Raw genomic sequence first — 16,255 nt, 5'->3', positions numbered from 1 at the left:
CATAAGCATTTTTAATTCATTTAAAGTGGATTTAAAGAAATAAAACCCACAAAGAGAATGAGTATATATTTCTGTGATACAATCATTTATATTTAAGTTAATGTGATCTTGGCTATGGACCAGAGAAGTAAAGTAGAGTGAGCAGTCCCATGGAGGTGTCCAGTCACCTTTAGTTCATTCCAACTTCCATTCTCCCATCCTTCCTTCTTTCCATCCACCCACCTGTCCATTCAGACATTTATACTATCATTAAAACACCTACATTTTCTAGGTTATGGGGTAGTCATTGAAATAAAAGAGATGAGAAGAAACAAACTTCATTTCCAAAGAATTTTCTGGCTAATGCATGAAAAAGATCCATGAAACAACCCATTTAAATATAGTATGCCCTCATGGAAGGAGGTACAGGGGAAATTGGATCTTGGACAAAGACACGCACTTGGAGGGGTCAGAAAGTGATCTTTGAGAATCTCTGTCCCTTGAAGGGACAGAGTTGGGCTGACCTGAACTACTATCATAATGACTCACAAGGTAGCAATCACATTGTAAAATGAGGTTAACTACGTATCTTTCATAATCCCAGCCTACATCCAGAGGTTAGTTCGTAATACCAATTTAGGTGTCTTCCAGGTCCCAGGCAATCTTCATACTCTACTCTAGGGACCCTATTTATTTCAAAATGCAGACTAGAACATATTCAGGAGATAGAAAAATCCTGGTCCTGGAACATGCCAAGATTCTCCCAAATAATACCTACAGTCACCAAACATGTATCTTACTCCATGTTGTGTTACTATAACAGAATACCAGATTAGGTAATCTATAATGAATAGAAATTTATTGACACACGGTTTTATTTATGTATTTATTTATTTTGTTGGTACTGGGATTTCAACTCAGGGCCTTACACTTGCTAGGCAGGCACTGTACACCACTTGAACTACTCTGCTAGCCCACTGACTCATGGTTTTAGAAGTTGGGAAGTCAAGATGAAGGGGCTAGTATATGGTGAGGAACCTTCTTGCTCTGTCATCCCATAGAAAAAGGAGAAGAGGCAGGGGGTGTGGCTCAAGCAATGGAGTACCTGCCTAGCAAGTGTAAGGCCCCACTACCACAAAAAAAAAAAAAGAAGAAGAAGAAGAAAAGTAAGAGAAGACAGAAAGAGAGAGAGAAGAAAGAAAAGAAAGGGCAAAAATAGTATGAAAGAAAAAGAGAAGAAGCTGAAATCCTCCCTGTTATAAGGAACCCACTCTCACAATAGCAGTTCTTCTATTCATGGAGGCAAAACCCTTGTGGCCTAATTACCTCTTACACCTCCCAATATATCCAGTATGCATTGGAGATCTAGTTTCCAGCACATCAACTTTGGGAGACACATTCAAACCCTAGAAATGTAGTACTGGGGGGTGGGGTAAGAGGGGAACTGTGTAGCTGCACAGTGTTTCTTTAAAGCTGTGTTTCTCCAGGATCATCTGGCTCAGAATCCCCTGGGGGTACTCATAAGAAATGGAGCATCTTGGCTCTCCCCCAGGCATCTGAGCCAAAATCTTTTGAGAATCGGGCTCAGGAATCCTCATTTAAGCAAAATCCCATTGGTGAATCTAATGCTGTAAAGCCATCCTTGATCTGTATCATTCTGGGTCCTTGGGCCAAGAGCTTCCCCAGAACTGGTAGGAAGATATTGAAACTGCCCATTTGCACATGAAAAACTGTTTGCTCATACAAATAAAAAGCAAGAGACATATGTGCAAAGTTCAGGTGCTGTGGAAGATAAATAGAACTATGTGCCATAGCCCTTTCTTTCAGGGACCAAACAAGAGAGAAGATTATAAGAGATGTACTTGGGATAATTCCTATGAACGATAACAGGGTAAGGGATCAGGAGGAAGCAGAGTGAGCCTGTAGACCACAATGCAGGTCTGATAGCTGTGAAAGGGGGTAGGATGGAGGTACTCAATAGAGAATGCCAGTTCATAGATTTCTTGTAGAGGAGAATGGGGTTGAGCTCTCCTGGAGATACCGGGAGGGTCTGTGTCCTTGCCTCAAAACAATGTAGCAGACCCCAAAGTTGCTGCAGCCGGAAGTTATTACCTGAGAGGACTCCTTGTAGCAGTTCCCTTTTGAAGGTAGTTCTGAGATGTGTGCTTCTGCAGATACCCAAACTTATTACCTAAATGGGGATTTGAAGGCCTTATCCTAAATGGAGCACTGGAAAGAAGGGATGTGGCAGTAATGAAAGAGCAAGCTCTGGAGACAAACAGGCCTCTGTTGAAATTACTGCTTTGTCACTTAGTGTGTGACCTCAGGTAAGTGACTTAACTCTCCAATCCAATACTTCCAAGACTGAGTCCTCAGAAAGAGTGGGATGATGTAGGTGACTTAACTCTGCAAAAATGAAGTTGTGTAGAAAATATATATATAAGGCATTTATGTTCAGTTAATGAAACATCACCTAGACAACATCTTTCTTATTCCTAATAACACATAGACATGCACACACACAAACACACACACTCACACCATACTCTGCCTCCACTTATTTTCATGCAAGTTTTGTTTTCTAGTTAAAAAAAAGCGAGAGAGAGAACAGGAAGTGGCAAACATTTAAGTGGTGACAAAATGTCTATTGTTGATCTGGTACAGATTGGGTTTGCATCCTATTAGCATAGGATGGGGGAATTGTGTGAATGGCTAGATCACTGAGTTTTTTCTCATGACACTGTATTTATAGAAAATAATAGCATCTGTAGACCACACTGGAGTTGATGAAATAAGTCTGCTCAAGCCAGATGACAGAGCTTCAGTTTCCTAGTACCAAGCAGGCTGTCCCAAGGGCCAACAGTAACAATATCCTGGTACCTCTGTAACTGTGGAGCTTTACCAGTGTGCCATAGAATATGGTTGGGAAATTCTACCACTAACTCACAGATCAAATCAGGAGATTTTATACAAGCACATGAAGAACTGCTAAAGAACTAAGTTGGCACAAAATGGGAGATACACCCCCTATAGCTTCACCAAGTTCAGGATGTCTGAGCATCCCAAGGACCAAAACTTTTGAAACCTCTCCAGGTGATAACTTGGATATACAAATTATAATTTTCATGGTGTGCAGTGACATCTGTGAGTTAAATCATCAATGAAGAAAGAGAACAGAACAGATTGTGTGGTAACTGAGGCTGACACTGGTTTATGAGAAATTATGAGACATCCCTTTGGAGATATACAGAAAAAATTGAAAGACAGTTTATTGGAAGAAAGTTTTAAGCAAAGAAAGATGTGAATCACAAGAAAACTAATTTAGTACAGTGGAGAGAATTAAACAAGAAAAGTCTTGTGAAGTCTAGCATACAGTAAGTACTCCATAAGTGGAAACTTGGATTATGTGCATTGGGTCTTCTCCTTACTAAGACTGGTTGCAAGAAAGAAATAACTCGAACATGCTTAAACAACAAAAAAATGTGTGTGTGAGAGGGGGTGCACATCTGTTGCTTATTATAAGAAAACAGTTATCTCATGGTACTTGAGCTCAAGAAATTACCTGGTACTCAAGAAGAGTTAGAACAAGAACTGAAGAGCCATTCCAAATTCAGACAACTTCAATAAGTGAATTTCTCCACGGACTAATTTCCTGTTTATCAGTCTGCTTAGGGGGCAAAAATGAGTTCAATTCCTGAGTTCACCCTCTCCCATCCATATGGACAATTTTTAATGCAGATTCTCAAAAAGAATATCTGGTTAGCCTCATTTGGGTCAAGTGTCCAAATGTCCTTCTAATACTCTGGCCTGAATTTTGGGATCCCATAGCATAAACATAGATGTTCAGTGCCCCTGTTGTGATTGAAATGAGTAGATGCCTAGTGCTTCTCTGTCTCAGGTCTGATAAGAGGCCTTAGTAGGGTGTTGCAAGCACACTCTAGTATAAAGTGAGAAAGGTATAATAACTTTTTTTTTTTGGTGGCACTGGGGTTTGAATGTAGGGCTTCATGCTTGCGAGGCAGGCATTCTACCACTTGAACCTCTCCACCAGCCCGAGAAAGGTATAATAAAAGGACTATTTACAAAGGTGTGGTAGGATGTAGGAATAGGAATAGGGCAATCCCGGTGTCCGGCTATTACTACCTCTGTGCCCAACTAGAAGAGGAGAAAGAACTGTCATCAAAACCCAAAGGCTGAGAGAAATTGTGAGATTCTTATATGCACTGCAGCAGCCCAAGAAGGGAGCCTGGGAAATAAATTATATCTCTTGGAATTTACTTCCATTGCCCAAACCAGAGAAAGAAAAGCCCTTGATACTGTAGCCTCTATAGATCTGCCTGCCAGGGAGGAGAGCAGATAGAAAGTATATCTGGAGGGCAGAGAGATATACCTGGCACTAATCCTCACATTGTGCAAAGAAATTACTGCTTTGCCCAATTTTTAATGACTCTTTAGAAAGCATCTCAATGACTTTATAGCAATATAGCTATCATCAGGCCCCAAAAGTCTTAATCTCACTTCCATTAAAATAGGCTAGTAACCAACCATTCTCCTTACTCTAAAGCCCCACTTCTTTGCCCCCATCCTCCTTACACTACTTACCCATGCAGGCCAAATTCAAAACTATCTACTACCTAGGGCCTTGAATCCAACAATTCTTCTCTCTTCTGAGATCATTGCACTTTGGGTGTCTTGCAGCACTAATGCATTCCCTACTCAGAGCTGTTATTTCTGTCCAGGTTCCTGTTTGTGCATCTCTGTCCCTGTGCAGAATTTTACAGACCATTGCCTATAAAAGATGCTAAGGAATGTTTGCTAAGTTGTTGTTTAAGGAAGAATGAAGAATTTGGAAATTTTTATATTTTCATTTTTTCAGATTTTTTTTTAAAGATTGATTAATGGAACCTTTAAGTTTGAAACTTGGAAATACACACTGTTCAACAAAATAGAACATTTGTGAAAGGATTGGAGCTTACCTCACAAAACTGGCACAGCTCAGTCATTGCCCTCAGGTTACTTTTAAAGAATTTTTATTTGTATTTTGACTATTTCTGGGAAAGGGTTTATATTAACTAGTGTAGAAGTGAATACTTTTGCATTTCTCTTAGAGAGATAAGATATGAAATGAAATTACTAAAATTCAGTGGATTTCACTGAGTGGATTGAGATGGTGTTAACCTAAAACTCAAGTCACATAAAACCAAGTTGGAGATGAACATAAGAACATATATACAATATTTTATTTTCTAATTTTAACCTTATTCTAAGAATTATCTAGGGGTTTAGAAAAATTCCAAATTTCCCAAGTGGGATATTAGAAATAGAAAATAATACAACTTTTCCAGTTTTATCACCTCAAGATCCCCTTCAAGATGTCTGTGCTTAGATTAAAAGACGGTCCCTTGAATGTGTATTTACTGTCCAAGTCCACATTGTTAAAATTGAGTTTGCTGGACCTTCCCTTTTTCAACCTCCTTTCCATCCTGTCACTCATTACTTTGAGCTTGTTTTTGTGGATTCTCTATACTTTTTCTTCTCTACTCCTGTATTCCATCAAATACCACATCACATCCCTCCTGTTTGCTCACAAATCATTGAATTATTCTTGACCCCCAATAAGGCTCTTTCACAAAGTTGTAGAAATAAATCAAGTAAGAGTTCAATGAAGAGGATAATAAAACCTGGAAAGGTTTAGGGGAAGAGTTAAATAAGGTAATACATATAAAGCACAGCACCTAGCGGTACATGGTAAGCACATTACAGAGTTCAGCTCTGTAACTGTAGAAATAATGAGAAAAGAATCTTTCCTCTCCAAGATCATTTATCTTTGGAGATCAGACACCAAACTGGTATACATGCAGTAAGCACTGGGCTTGCTGAACTACACCTCTCCAGACTTCTGGGCAGGACTTACCTGGTGAGTGAGTGAGCGTATTTGGAAAAAAGCAACCTTGGGCTCCATGAGCTCATTTCTCCTGCATCATCAGTGATAGCATCTGGAGAACAACAGCACCAGCACCACCTCCTACACCTCCCACAGGGAAGCCTTAGGTGTTTTGTACACAGATTTCATCTCTCTCAGGGTTCCAAATTCTTGACCTTTTAAGGTCAAGCTCCTGCTGTAGTCTTAAACCTTGCCTTGGCAGTCCTCTTAAATATAGTATGAAGTGTCACTTTAACATCCTAATGAAGAGAGTTTTGCTAGGAAAATGACCTCACTGGCTTTGGTAACTGGTCTTCATGCAAAAAATACCAAGCTACTACAGAAATGTCCCATCTTGGATTCACTGCCTGTAATACTTTTTTTTTTCTTTTTGAATCCTCCCATCCCCTTCAAGTAAACAACTGATCATAACGTCCTTCTTCCCAAGCCCTAAAATCCTGTAGCAAATTATAATGACAATTAATACCACCAATTAGACCATGACAAACTCTTGGCATTCACTTTCCCATTTGGTCTTCATATTAACTCCATATGTCAGTATCCATGTTATTCCTACTTTATAGGTGAGCTGTACCAAGCCACAGGAAGTTACACGCCCAAAGTCAAGTGACCAGTAAATGGGAAAGCCAGTACTAAAACTCATTTCTGAATAAAAAAACCAGTGCTTTTAATGTCTGTACCTTCCTTACTCAAGTATTCCTCCTCACCTGGCCAGTTTGGATGATGCTTTTGGCAATTCTTGCTTCAGTATCTTACTTCTGTCCTTAGTCGAGGCTCATATCCAATTCAGTTCAGTACTGTGCAGAACTCTATAACAGATACAAATAATTCTGCCTTTAAAATTTAATTGAATTAATTAAAATTTAATTTTAGTTTTATTCACCCAAATGAGGTGCATGTTCATTTGAATTTACTACCCTAGCCTTAGTTCCTTCTCTAAATTAGTGACCACGTAGCAAAACACTTCACACAAGGCATTTATCGCTTGGTTTTGTTACTTGCTGATGCCCTGGAAAAAGACCAAAATAACCTGTTGGTCAAGCAAAGCCAAGTTCATTGCTCATGAAGTAGGGAGAATGCCTCCTTGGGAGAATCTGTTGTGTCCCAGAAGGACTTCGAGGGTAGATATTTATAAGGTTCAGGGAGTCTGTTTTAAGGTGAAATTGTCAGTGTGGGGACCTAATTTTGACTGGACTAAGTTAGTGATATGATACTTTAGAATTGGTGAACTCTGCATGGCATGGGTTTTGAAGTGAATCTTGGTGAGTAAACAGCCCTTCAATAAGGAACCTGGGTACCCAGTTGAACAGTCTATTGTTCAGCTAAATAAAATTTTAGGAAGTTATTCTTTAAAAAACATTTTTATTGGTATGTAATAGTTATTCAGGGGCTTTAGTTGTGACATTTCCATATGTACATATATTGTATCTCAGGTTAGTTCATCTCCTCCATTATTCTCCCTCTTTCCCCATGTCCTTTCTTAAAATGACTTTGACAGGTTTCAGTCATCCATATTCCTATTCCTACATTTATAGAAAGTAACTCAACCATATTCACCCTCCTTTACCCTCTTCATTGATACTCCCCTTCCCTAGGAAGTTCTTGAAATGAATATTTTGCAACTTTGTCTTCTTAGGCAAGAATGTTTCAGAGTAATAAAACTATGTTGATATAGCCAGTCCTATTTCATGTAGTTGCAAGCAGTTTTTGCTCAGTGTTTTATGTCCCTTATCTGCAAATGGAGATGATTATAGCATTTTCCTCACAAAGAGATTATGAGGTTTAATGAGTTAATGGAGGTAAAACTCTTAGAAGAGTGACTAGCACACAGAGGTGTTATATATGTATTTATTATCATCTCTACAACCTAGCACATTTAATAAATCTTCACCTCCAGACTGAAGACTATCAACTTGATTTTTCTCTAATAAAGTCATGTGCTACAGACTGAATTGTATCTTTTTCAAATTCATATGTTGAAGGCTTAACTCCCAATGTGACTGTATTTAAGGACAGGGCCTTTAAAGAGGTAATTAAGGTTAAGTGAAATCTGAAGGGTGGGATCCTGAAGCAATAAGACTAGTATCCTTCTAAGAAGACAAAGAAATTCCATAGGGCCCTTTCTCTATGTGTACACAGAAGTAAGGCCATGTGAAACCAAAGCAAGAAGGTAGGTGTTTGCAAATGAAGAAGAGAGCCCTCTCCAGGAACTGAATTTTCTAATATGTTGAACTATAAGAACTGTAAGAAAATAAATTTCTGATGTTTAAGCCACCCAGTCTGTGGTATTTTCTTGGCAACCCAAGCTGACTAATACGAAATGATAGCCACCTGACAGCTCCATATTGCTTTGATTTTTTTTAAGCCATTCTGAAGAAATGAACTTTATAAAATTTGCATCTGTTCCCCCAGATTTTTGTCTTTCCTGAATTCCACATGTGTGCTTCCTGTTAGAAGTAGTACTGTTTCCTCTAAGTGAAACTTTAAAAAAAAATTATTTTGAGAGAGGATCTCACTGTGTAGCCAAGGTTGGCTTGGAACTAGCAATCCTCTTGTCCTCAGTAATGGGAGCCAGGCTCCAAAGTGGAGTTTCTCATCTTTCCCATCTAAATGTGTTCTCACAACGCTTGCCTTGGTGTTCTAGAAACTACTATAACTCAGAACTGAAGATAAAGCAATCTCTTTATTTCTCTCCTCATCTGCCCATCCAGAGTACTGTTCAAGGTCTCATTCACACAGTAAATATTAATTGATGAATTTTAATGCCTTAGGTACTGTGTCCAGTGCAGGAAATAAAATGGTGAGCAAAACAGACATGGATCGTTCGCTCACAGAACCCACAGTCTTCTGGCAGAGATGGACACTAATCACATGTAAAGTTAGTTGCCACAGTGCTGTTGGGGAAGGGGTGGCATAAACACAGGTGTCTCATACGAACTGAGACTGCCTACATCCTGGTACCTTAACTCAGGGGTAAGAATCAAAGCCACCTACACTAACATGACTTCATTATATATACCATAAATTCCTTTATTGTTTAGTTCAGGGACTTCCTCAAAATCCATTTATCTGAACTTTAGTTGCTCAAATAGCCTATTTCTCAGGATAGTAGAACATGTAACCCATTCATCAAACAACTGTTTACTTACCAAGATTGCTTCAAACCTCTCACATCATTGTTCATCATTACCAAATTATTATATAAAGAACTTCACCCAGTCTCAATCAGAGTCCCCTTAAACTACTTGAGTCTAGATAAAACTCTATGACTATCAACTCGACTTCCCCCTTCTGATACACATAGAAGTTTTACTTGGTGGGCAAGTTGTTCTGGTGGTCTTTGAAGAGTCTATGGTTCATAATCCTTACAAACTGATAGTTGCTGTAAAATCAAAACACAGGAGCAAGATTAGATATAAAAGGCTCTATCTCAAATGAGAGCATGTTGGTTGGGAGTGGAGATACACATCTATAATTCCAGCACTCATGAGGCTGAGATAGGAGGATCATGAGTTCAAGGACAGCCTGGGCTGCATAGCAAGACCTTTTCTCAAAAGTTACGTAATAAATAAAATAAAATGAGAGTAGGGAAAGATGACCCAGGGAAAGTTCTAGAGGAAATAATGTTGGAGTTGGTAACTTAATATTAAGGAATTAACTAAATGAAGAATAGAAAAGGCCTTGAGTTGGGAGAGAAATGCATTTTTCTAGAACGAAAACAAGGCTGGTATAGCCAGAGCAGAGAGAACCAGTGAAAGGTTGGAGGGAATGAAGATAAGGGACAGGGGCTAATACCACCATAAGGATTTTGTGGCTGTGTTGAGGAGTTGGGCTTTTACCCCTAGAAGTAAAGGGAAAGCATTGGAAAGTTTCAAGCAGAAGGGTAACAGGATCTGATTGGACACTTAAGCAGGATTATTCTGGTTGCTGAGTGGGTAGTGGTTTGTAGAGGAGCAACGGTTAACGGGAAATAGAGTTAAGAGCTGCTTTAGAACTCAAAAAGAAAAACAGAAAAGACTAACCTGGATTTGATGTCCAGAGACACCCATACTTTAATCTATATTCATCCCATTTCCATGCCCCCTCCCAGTTTAAGCTTTCACCACAGTCCCTGAGCCATCCACTCTTAACCTAGTCCACTGTAACCCAACTCTATACCTAACTGGCTCTGATCTCAGAACCCTGCTTTTCAAAATGGGGTAAGTAATAACACATAGGGGCCCATGTCATTCAACAAGTATTTCTGAGTAACGCTTAGGCCCAGAAATTTAGTCATGAGCAACACCAACATATACCTTATCCCCACAAACCATGCATTCATCTAAAATAATGCATGCGAAAGCCCTTTGAAAACTGTAAAGCTATATTAACACTCTCAATTGCAAGTGACAGGAGCACTTATCAAACAGCATAAGCAAAAAAGAAATTTATCTGTTATGTGCCAAAAAAGTTTAGAAGTATTCTTATTTTAGGCATCTAGGATCTAGATAATATTAGTGATCAGAAATGACATCAAAAATCCAAACCTATCTCCATCTCTTAGGCTATTTCCACAAGGCGGACAAAAAGGCCAGCAGTAGTATAAGACTAATCTTGGCAGGAAGAGTACATCTTTCCTGAGAGCACTCAGAGAATTTCAGGGCAGGATTCCAATTGTCTTAGCTTATGTGGTTTACTCATTCTTGTTTCAACCAAACTGAATGTAGAATTCTGCCCAGGCCTGGATCTTGTGCCCAAGCCTAGAAGAAGGAAATGGGGCAGTCAGTCCTCCTGAACTATGTACACTAGACAGTATTTCTATGGAAAGATGTGGGGCAAGATTACTTCCCCTGTGGGAGGTTTGCTGGACAGAACCAATCACAACATATGCTGCGAAAAGATGCTGTAAATAAATACTGGGCTTTATAATCAGGACTAAAATATCTAGTATCTCTTTGATAGCCTTTATAGGTCTTGCCATAAATACAAAGCAGAAAGGAAGAAGAAATAAGAAGGGAAAGATTAAAAACGGAATAATATCCAGAGAATGATTTAGAATGAAGCAACCAGATGACTTTCAGTATGAAATAGACCTTGTGCTACTCAGTTTTTTTCATTGCTGTGAAAAAAATATCTGACAATATACAACTTAAGGGAGGAATGATATATTTTAGCTCATGGTTTCAGTCCATAATTCTTGGGTGCATTTATTCTAGGCTCAAGTGAGAGAGAACATTATATTGGAGGGAACATGTGGCAGGGGCTAGTCACCTCAGGAAAAGTCACAGGCTGACTTTCTCTTTTCTTCCTTATATTCCATCTGGTCCCCCAGCCTATGGGATGGTGCTGCCCACATTCAGGATAGGTCTTCCACCATTAGTTAATCCTCCTCTGGAAATGCCCTCACAGATATACCCAGAGGCATGCTTAACTAATCTTCCAAGTTGTAATCAAGTTGAAAATAACCATTAACCATCACATATCTGAAAATGTATTTAGTTTTACAAAAGTAAAGTTGAAAGTACTGGAGAGAAATTTGAATGGCTATTGTAAGAAAAAGTAATAATTACAAGTGCTGGTAAGGATGTGGAGAAAAAAGAAACTCCCATACACTCTTGATGGGAATGTAAATTAGTGCAACCATTATGGAGAACAGTATGAAGGTACCTCAAAAAAATTACAATTAGATTTGCCATATGATCCAGCTATTACACTTCTGGATATATATCCAAAGGAAATAAAATTGGCATACTAGAGACACCTGCCTGCTCATGTTTATTACAGCACTATTCACAATAGCTAAGATATAGAATAAGCTTAAGTGTCCACTAAAGAATGAATAAATTTTTAAAAATGTATGTCCTCGGTGGAATATGATTCAGCCATAAAGAGATAGAAATCCTGTCGTGTTCAGCAAAATAAATGTAACTGAAGAACATTATGTTGAGTAAAATAAGCCAGACACAGAAATACAAGTATTGCATGCACTCTTTCACATGTGGAAGTACAAAAATAAATTCAATTTGAATTTAGAATAGTGATTACTGAGGTTGACGAAGGTGTGGGAAGGAAAGGGTAGATAAAGGGAGGCTGTATTGGTAAAAGGTGAAGGAGGAGAAACAAAAACATTGGAAGAGGTTTTAATCTTGAGGAGGGACTTCTCTTTTGATACAAGAAACAGATATTGGTGAGTATTTTAAAAATCATCCATTTTTGAGCACAGCTTATTTTTGTCTTGAAATATCTCTTTTGTAGGAGAGTCTTAGTGTTGTTTTACAATTTTAATTGCAGCACTTTTTCTTAGCATTACACCAAATCATAGTGTTATAATTATATATATAACTATATATAATCATAGTGTTATAATTATATATACACCAAATCATAGTGTTTTATATATATATATATATATATATATATATATATATATAATTGATTATCTTTTAGATTTGAAGAAATTTGGCTGGTAACTATGTCAGTAATCTGAGGACTTTTGTGCTTGACTACCTCCCTGCCCTCTGTTTTCGGAGCACATGAAGTAGTGGGGGTGAGGTGAGGTAGTTTACACATAGGGATGGGGTTTGGGTTTGGATGAGGTCAGTACTACCTCTGCTCCTTTTTTTTCAACCTCTTCTCTTGTTTGACCTTTAGCTCCACCAGTTTCTAGTTGAGTTGATGGTCAAGTTGCCCAGCCTCTTTAAGCTTCAGTCTTAAAAAAAGTAGCATATTGCAGCCACAGGACACATGAATAAAGGTTAGTTGCTGCTATTGTTCTTTTTATTTTTGGCTTAAGTGAGACGTGAATGTTTGGAGTGAATGCTTAGGTAGTTGAAGAAGTGAGCTAAGAACAACAGGAGTCATGCTGAGAACCCATCAGAGAGGTGAAACAATAGGCCTCCAGTGCCACTGACGAGGTGGGGTGAGCTCCTCCAATAGGGTTGGGCTGATCAGATATAAGTGTGGGGATGGCAGATTATATCAACAGATAGTTGTTTGGGTGAGTGTAGAACATGCAAATCATTCTGCTGCTACTGAACCTTTGCCTTGGCTGTTCTCTTGCCAGGAACACCTTTTTCCCATAGCCACACACTCATACTCTCACCTCCTTCAGAATCCTCCTCAAATGCCAGTTCTACTGGGACACCTCCCTGGACATCCTACCTACAATTAGTTGCTCTCCCTACCTCACCTGCTTGGTATTTTCATTAGTGAAAAATGGCCCCTTGCATTACAATACAATTTTATTTGTTTAGATTTTCATTGCCTGCCCTGTGGGCAAGTAGGACAGTGGTGACTTAATTCACTGCCCTCTCTCCAGAGCCTGGGGCAGAACAGACACATAAACGCTTGTTGAAGAAACAAATAATAAAAGTAAAGGGTGAGAGGGCAATCAGATAATCACAAAAAGTTGAGGTTGGAGGCTGGGAACATGGCTTATCCTGCCTAGCAAGCGCAAATCTTGAGTTCAAACTCTAGCATCACTTAAAAAAAAAGTTGAGGTTGAAGTGGAAGAAAATGAAACCGTAAGGAGCTCATGTTCACACATTCACTCATTCAAAACCATCTTTTGAGCATTTACTCTGTGCCACTCCCTTCTAGGTACTAGAGATGAACCAACAAAGAAAACACAAAACTCCCATTCTCTGAGCCTTACATTCTACTGTGGAAGGAGAAATAAACAAGATCAATAATTAATTATGTCCTGTGTTAGAAGAGATATGTGCTATGGAAAAGTGGAGCAGGGCACAGGGAATCAAGAATGCAGGAAAGAGGGGGAACGGCCACAGTTCTAAACTGAGTATTTAGGGGAGACTTCATGGAGACAGTAGCATTTCATCATGAAGAAGATAATAGAGTGAATCTTGAAGTTATCAGGTTAAGATTTTTCTGGAAGAAGATACAACTAGCCCAAGGAGTCTGAGGTAGGAGCATGACTGGAATGTATAAGGAAGAGCCCACAGGCCAATATGGCTGCAGCAGAGCCAACCAGGGGAGGACCCAGAAAATGAGGAGGGTATAGGACATTATCAGCCATTGTAACAAACAGGGATTTTAACTCTGCGCAATGGGAAGTCATGCTGGATTTTAGGTACTAAAAAATTGGAATTTTGTTCTAAATAACCTAAGAGATAATCATTTCCACTTCATAGCTAATAAAACTGAACTTCAGAGGGTGAGATTAATTATTCAAAAATCAAAAAGCAAGTGACCATACTGGAATTGGAACCTAGACATCCTAAAGTCATGCTCTTAGCCAACACACTCTGTCCTCCCCTAAAATACATGCAGCATAGGGCTCCTCAAATGACAGGAAAGCAACATCCCAACTCTTTGTTGGACATAGAGTGCCCAACCAACAACACAAGCTATGTCTCACAGTCCTTCTTTGAAATGTATCCTTCTGTCTTAAAGAAAGCCCCTGCCCCAGCTCACTCTTCCACCTGCTGTGTAACATAAATGATCAAAAAGGGTGTCATCAAATTACTTTCAGTCCTGTCCCCCAAACTAGAGGAACTTCTGTCTTTGAAATATTAGTTCCTGCCCCTCACAACTCTTATAAAGGGAGATGCCTACCCCCACCCCCATTTGTGTGTGTGTGTGTGTGTGTGTGTGTGTGAGTGAGTGTGTGTGAGGGTAAGTATGTGTGTGAGAGAGTAAGTGTGTGTGAACCTTGTGATATTAGCTATAGACATTTATGACCCAAGAGCAACCAATACACTGGCTAGGCCATGATGTATTACAATCGTCCAGTAAGATTTTTGCCACTCATTGGAACTGGAAAATTCCAAGAGCTCTGCCTGCTTGTACTGGGAACTGGAACAAATGCAGAAGCAGAAGGAGCTGGTGGGTAAAAAGAGGAAAAATAATACAAGCAGCCAAGCGCAATAGACATTCTAAGACAGTGCTGGTCTAGGCTGTGTTGCCTCAGTTCCTGAGCTATTTCTAGGCTTAATACATGAGCGTTCTCAACAATAACCCCTGTTTTTCCTGAGGTAATGGAAAGTTAGCAAAGCCAAGCCGAAGCAAATTCCCAGATCACTCTTGGTATTTTTTAAAAGCTACCTCCTTTTGTGCCATGTGGCATGGGCACCAGTGTTCACCTGACCATGCCATCTCCTCTGAGTGCTGAGGAGCCCATAGGATCCCAGTCAATGCCTCCCTTTTCTGATCTGATATGCAATATTCTGACACCTAAAAGCATTTCAACAACATCCTGGTTTTTTTCCTACTAGAAATTTTCCTTTCATTTTTATTATGATTGCTAATCTAGTTTGGAATTCCTATCCAAAAAATAATCCTAGACAGTGAAATTCACCTTCTAATAGCCAATTCAATTTCCTAAGTGCTAACTGAACTTCTGCTGTTTGCTGGATGCCAGAAACAATTGTGCACAGGCAAATAAGCCATCAGTGATCTTGAGTCTAGCAAAAAAAATTAATAATAATAAATCAACAAATCTGTAGTCTTACTTTGGGCTCGGTAGCGTATTTCTGTTGACTACAGAGTTTTGTTTTGAAGAACAGAAAGGTAATGATTTCTCTTCTTGTGAATATAAGAACTTGAAGTTGTTCATTTGCTGACCTAACAAACACTTGGAACATAGTGCAGGAATAGATGATTAAAACTAAAGCATGTCTCCTTATCTCACGAACTGAATACTTCCATTAAGTTTTGAATATCCTCCTTGTTCCTTTAAACCATGGCATACTGCCAAGTCATTAACTTTCTGATAGCCTGTCCTCTCCCCCAGCTATCTGTTCCAGATCTGCACTGGGTGAGTCAAGTTTCGTGGCTGCTTTGATGGGAGCTGGGAATAAGCAAACATGTAGAGTACTAAATCTGAAAGGACAGTGCCTGAACTGTTCTCTACCTCAGATCAATGAAAGAGGGAAAATAAGTAAGGCAATGCTTTTCTGCCTCCTGTGCCATCTTCTGTGTTTTTTCCGGTCTTATTTTTAAAACTTAACACACAGTAAAATTGACCTTTTCTATTTGCTCAGTGCTATAAATTTTGCCATGTGTATAAATTCATGCAACCACCACTACAGCCAAGATACAGAACAGCATCAATCCCCCTATCCCCCCCAAAAAAAACTCCCTTGTAGGCTGGGCATGATGGTACATGCTTTTAATACCAGCACTAGGGAAGTTGTGCCAGGAGGATCATGAGTTTGAGGACAGCCTGGGCTACACAGCCAGATCGTGTCTCAAAAATAACAACAACAACAAAAAATCTGAAACAAAACAAAAAAACTCCCATATGTTATCCCTTTGCCATAACACTTACTATCAATCCCAAATTCCTTACAGATCACTAATCACTGATTTATTACCCATCACTACGGTTCTTTT

At 39.2% G+C, this 16,255-nt stretch overlaps 1 long non-coding RNA gene across 12 annotated transcripts in view; it reads right to left on the bottom strand.

Moving 5' to 3' along the window:
• LOC141425808 (uncharacterized) overlaps positions 1-16,255 on the bottom strand; it is a 149,274-nt gene that overhangs the window by 115,495 nt on the left and 17,524 nt on the right. For all 12 annotated transcript variants that reach the window (XR_012450933.1, XR_012450931.1, XR_012450932.1 and 9 more), the window contains exon 3: positions 6,631-6,732. This is a non-coding gene — a long non-coding RNA (uncharacterized lncRNA). The remainder of the gene's footprint in view (positions 1-6,630; positions 6,733-16,255) is intronic.

This window comes from Castor canadensis, chromosome 8 (genome assembly GCF_047511655.1).
Source record: "Castor canadensis chromosome 8, mCasCan1.hap1v2, whole genome shotgun sequence".
Lineage (NCBI taxonomy): Eukaryota > Metazoa > Chordata > Mammalia > Rodentia > Castoridae > Castor > Castor canadensis.
The sequence above is the reverse complement of the archived record's forward strand: the minus strand, read 5'-3'. Positions and strand labels throughout refer to the sequence as shown.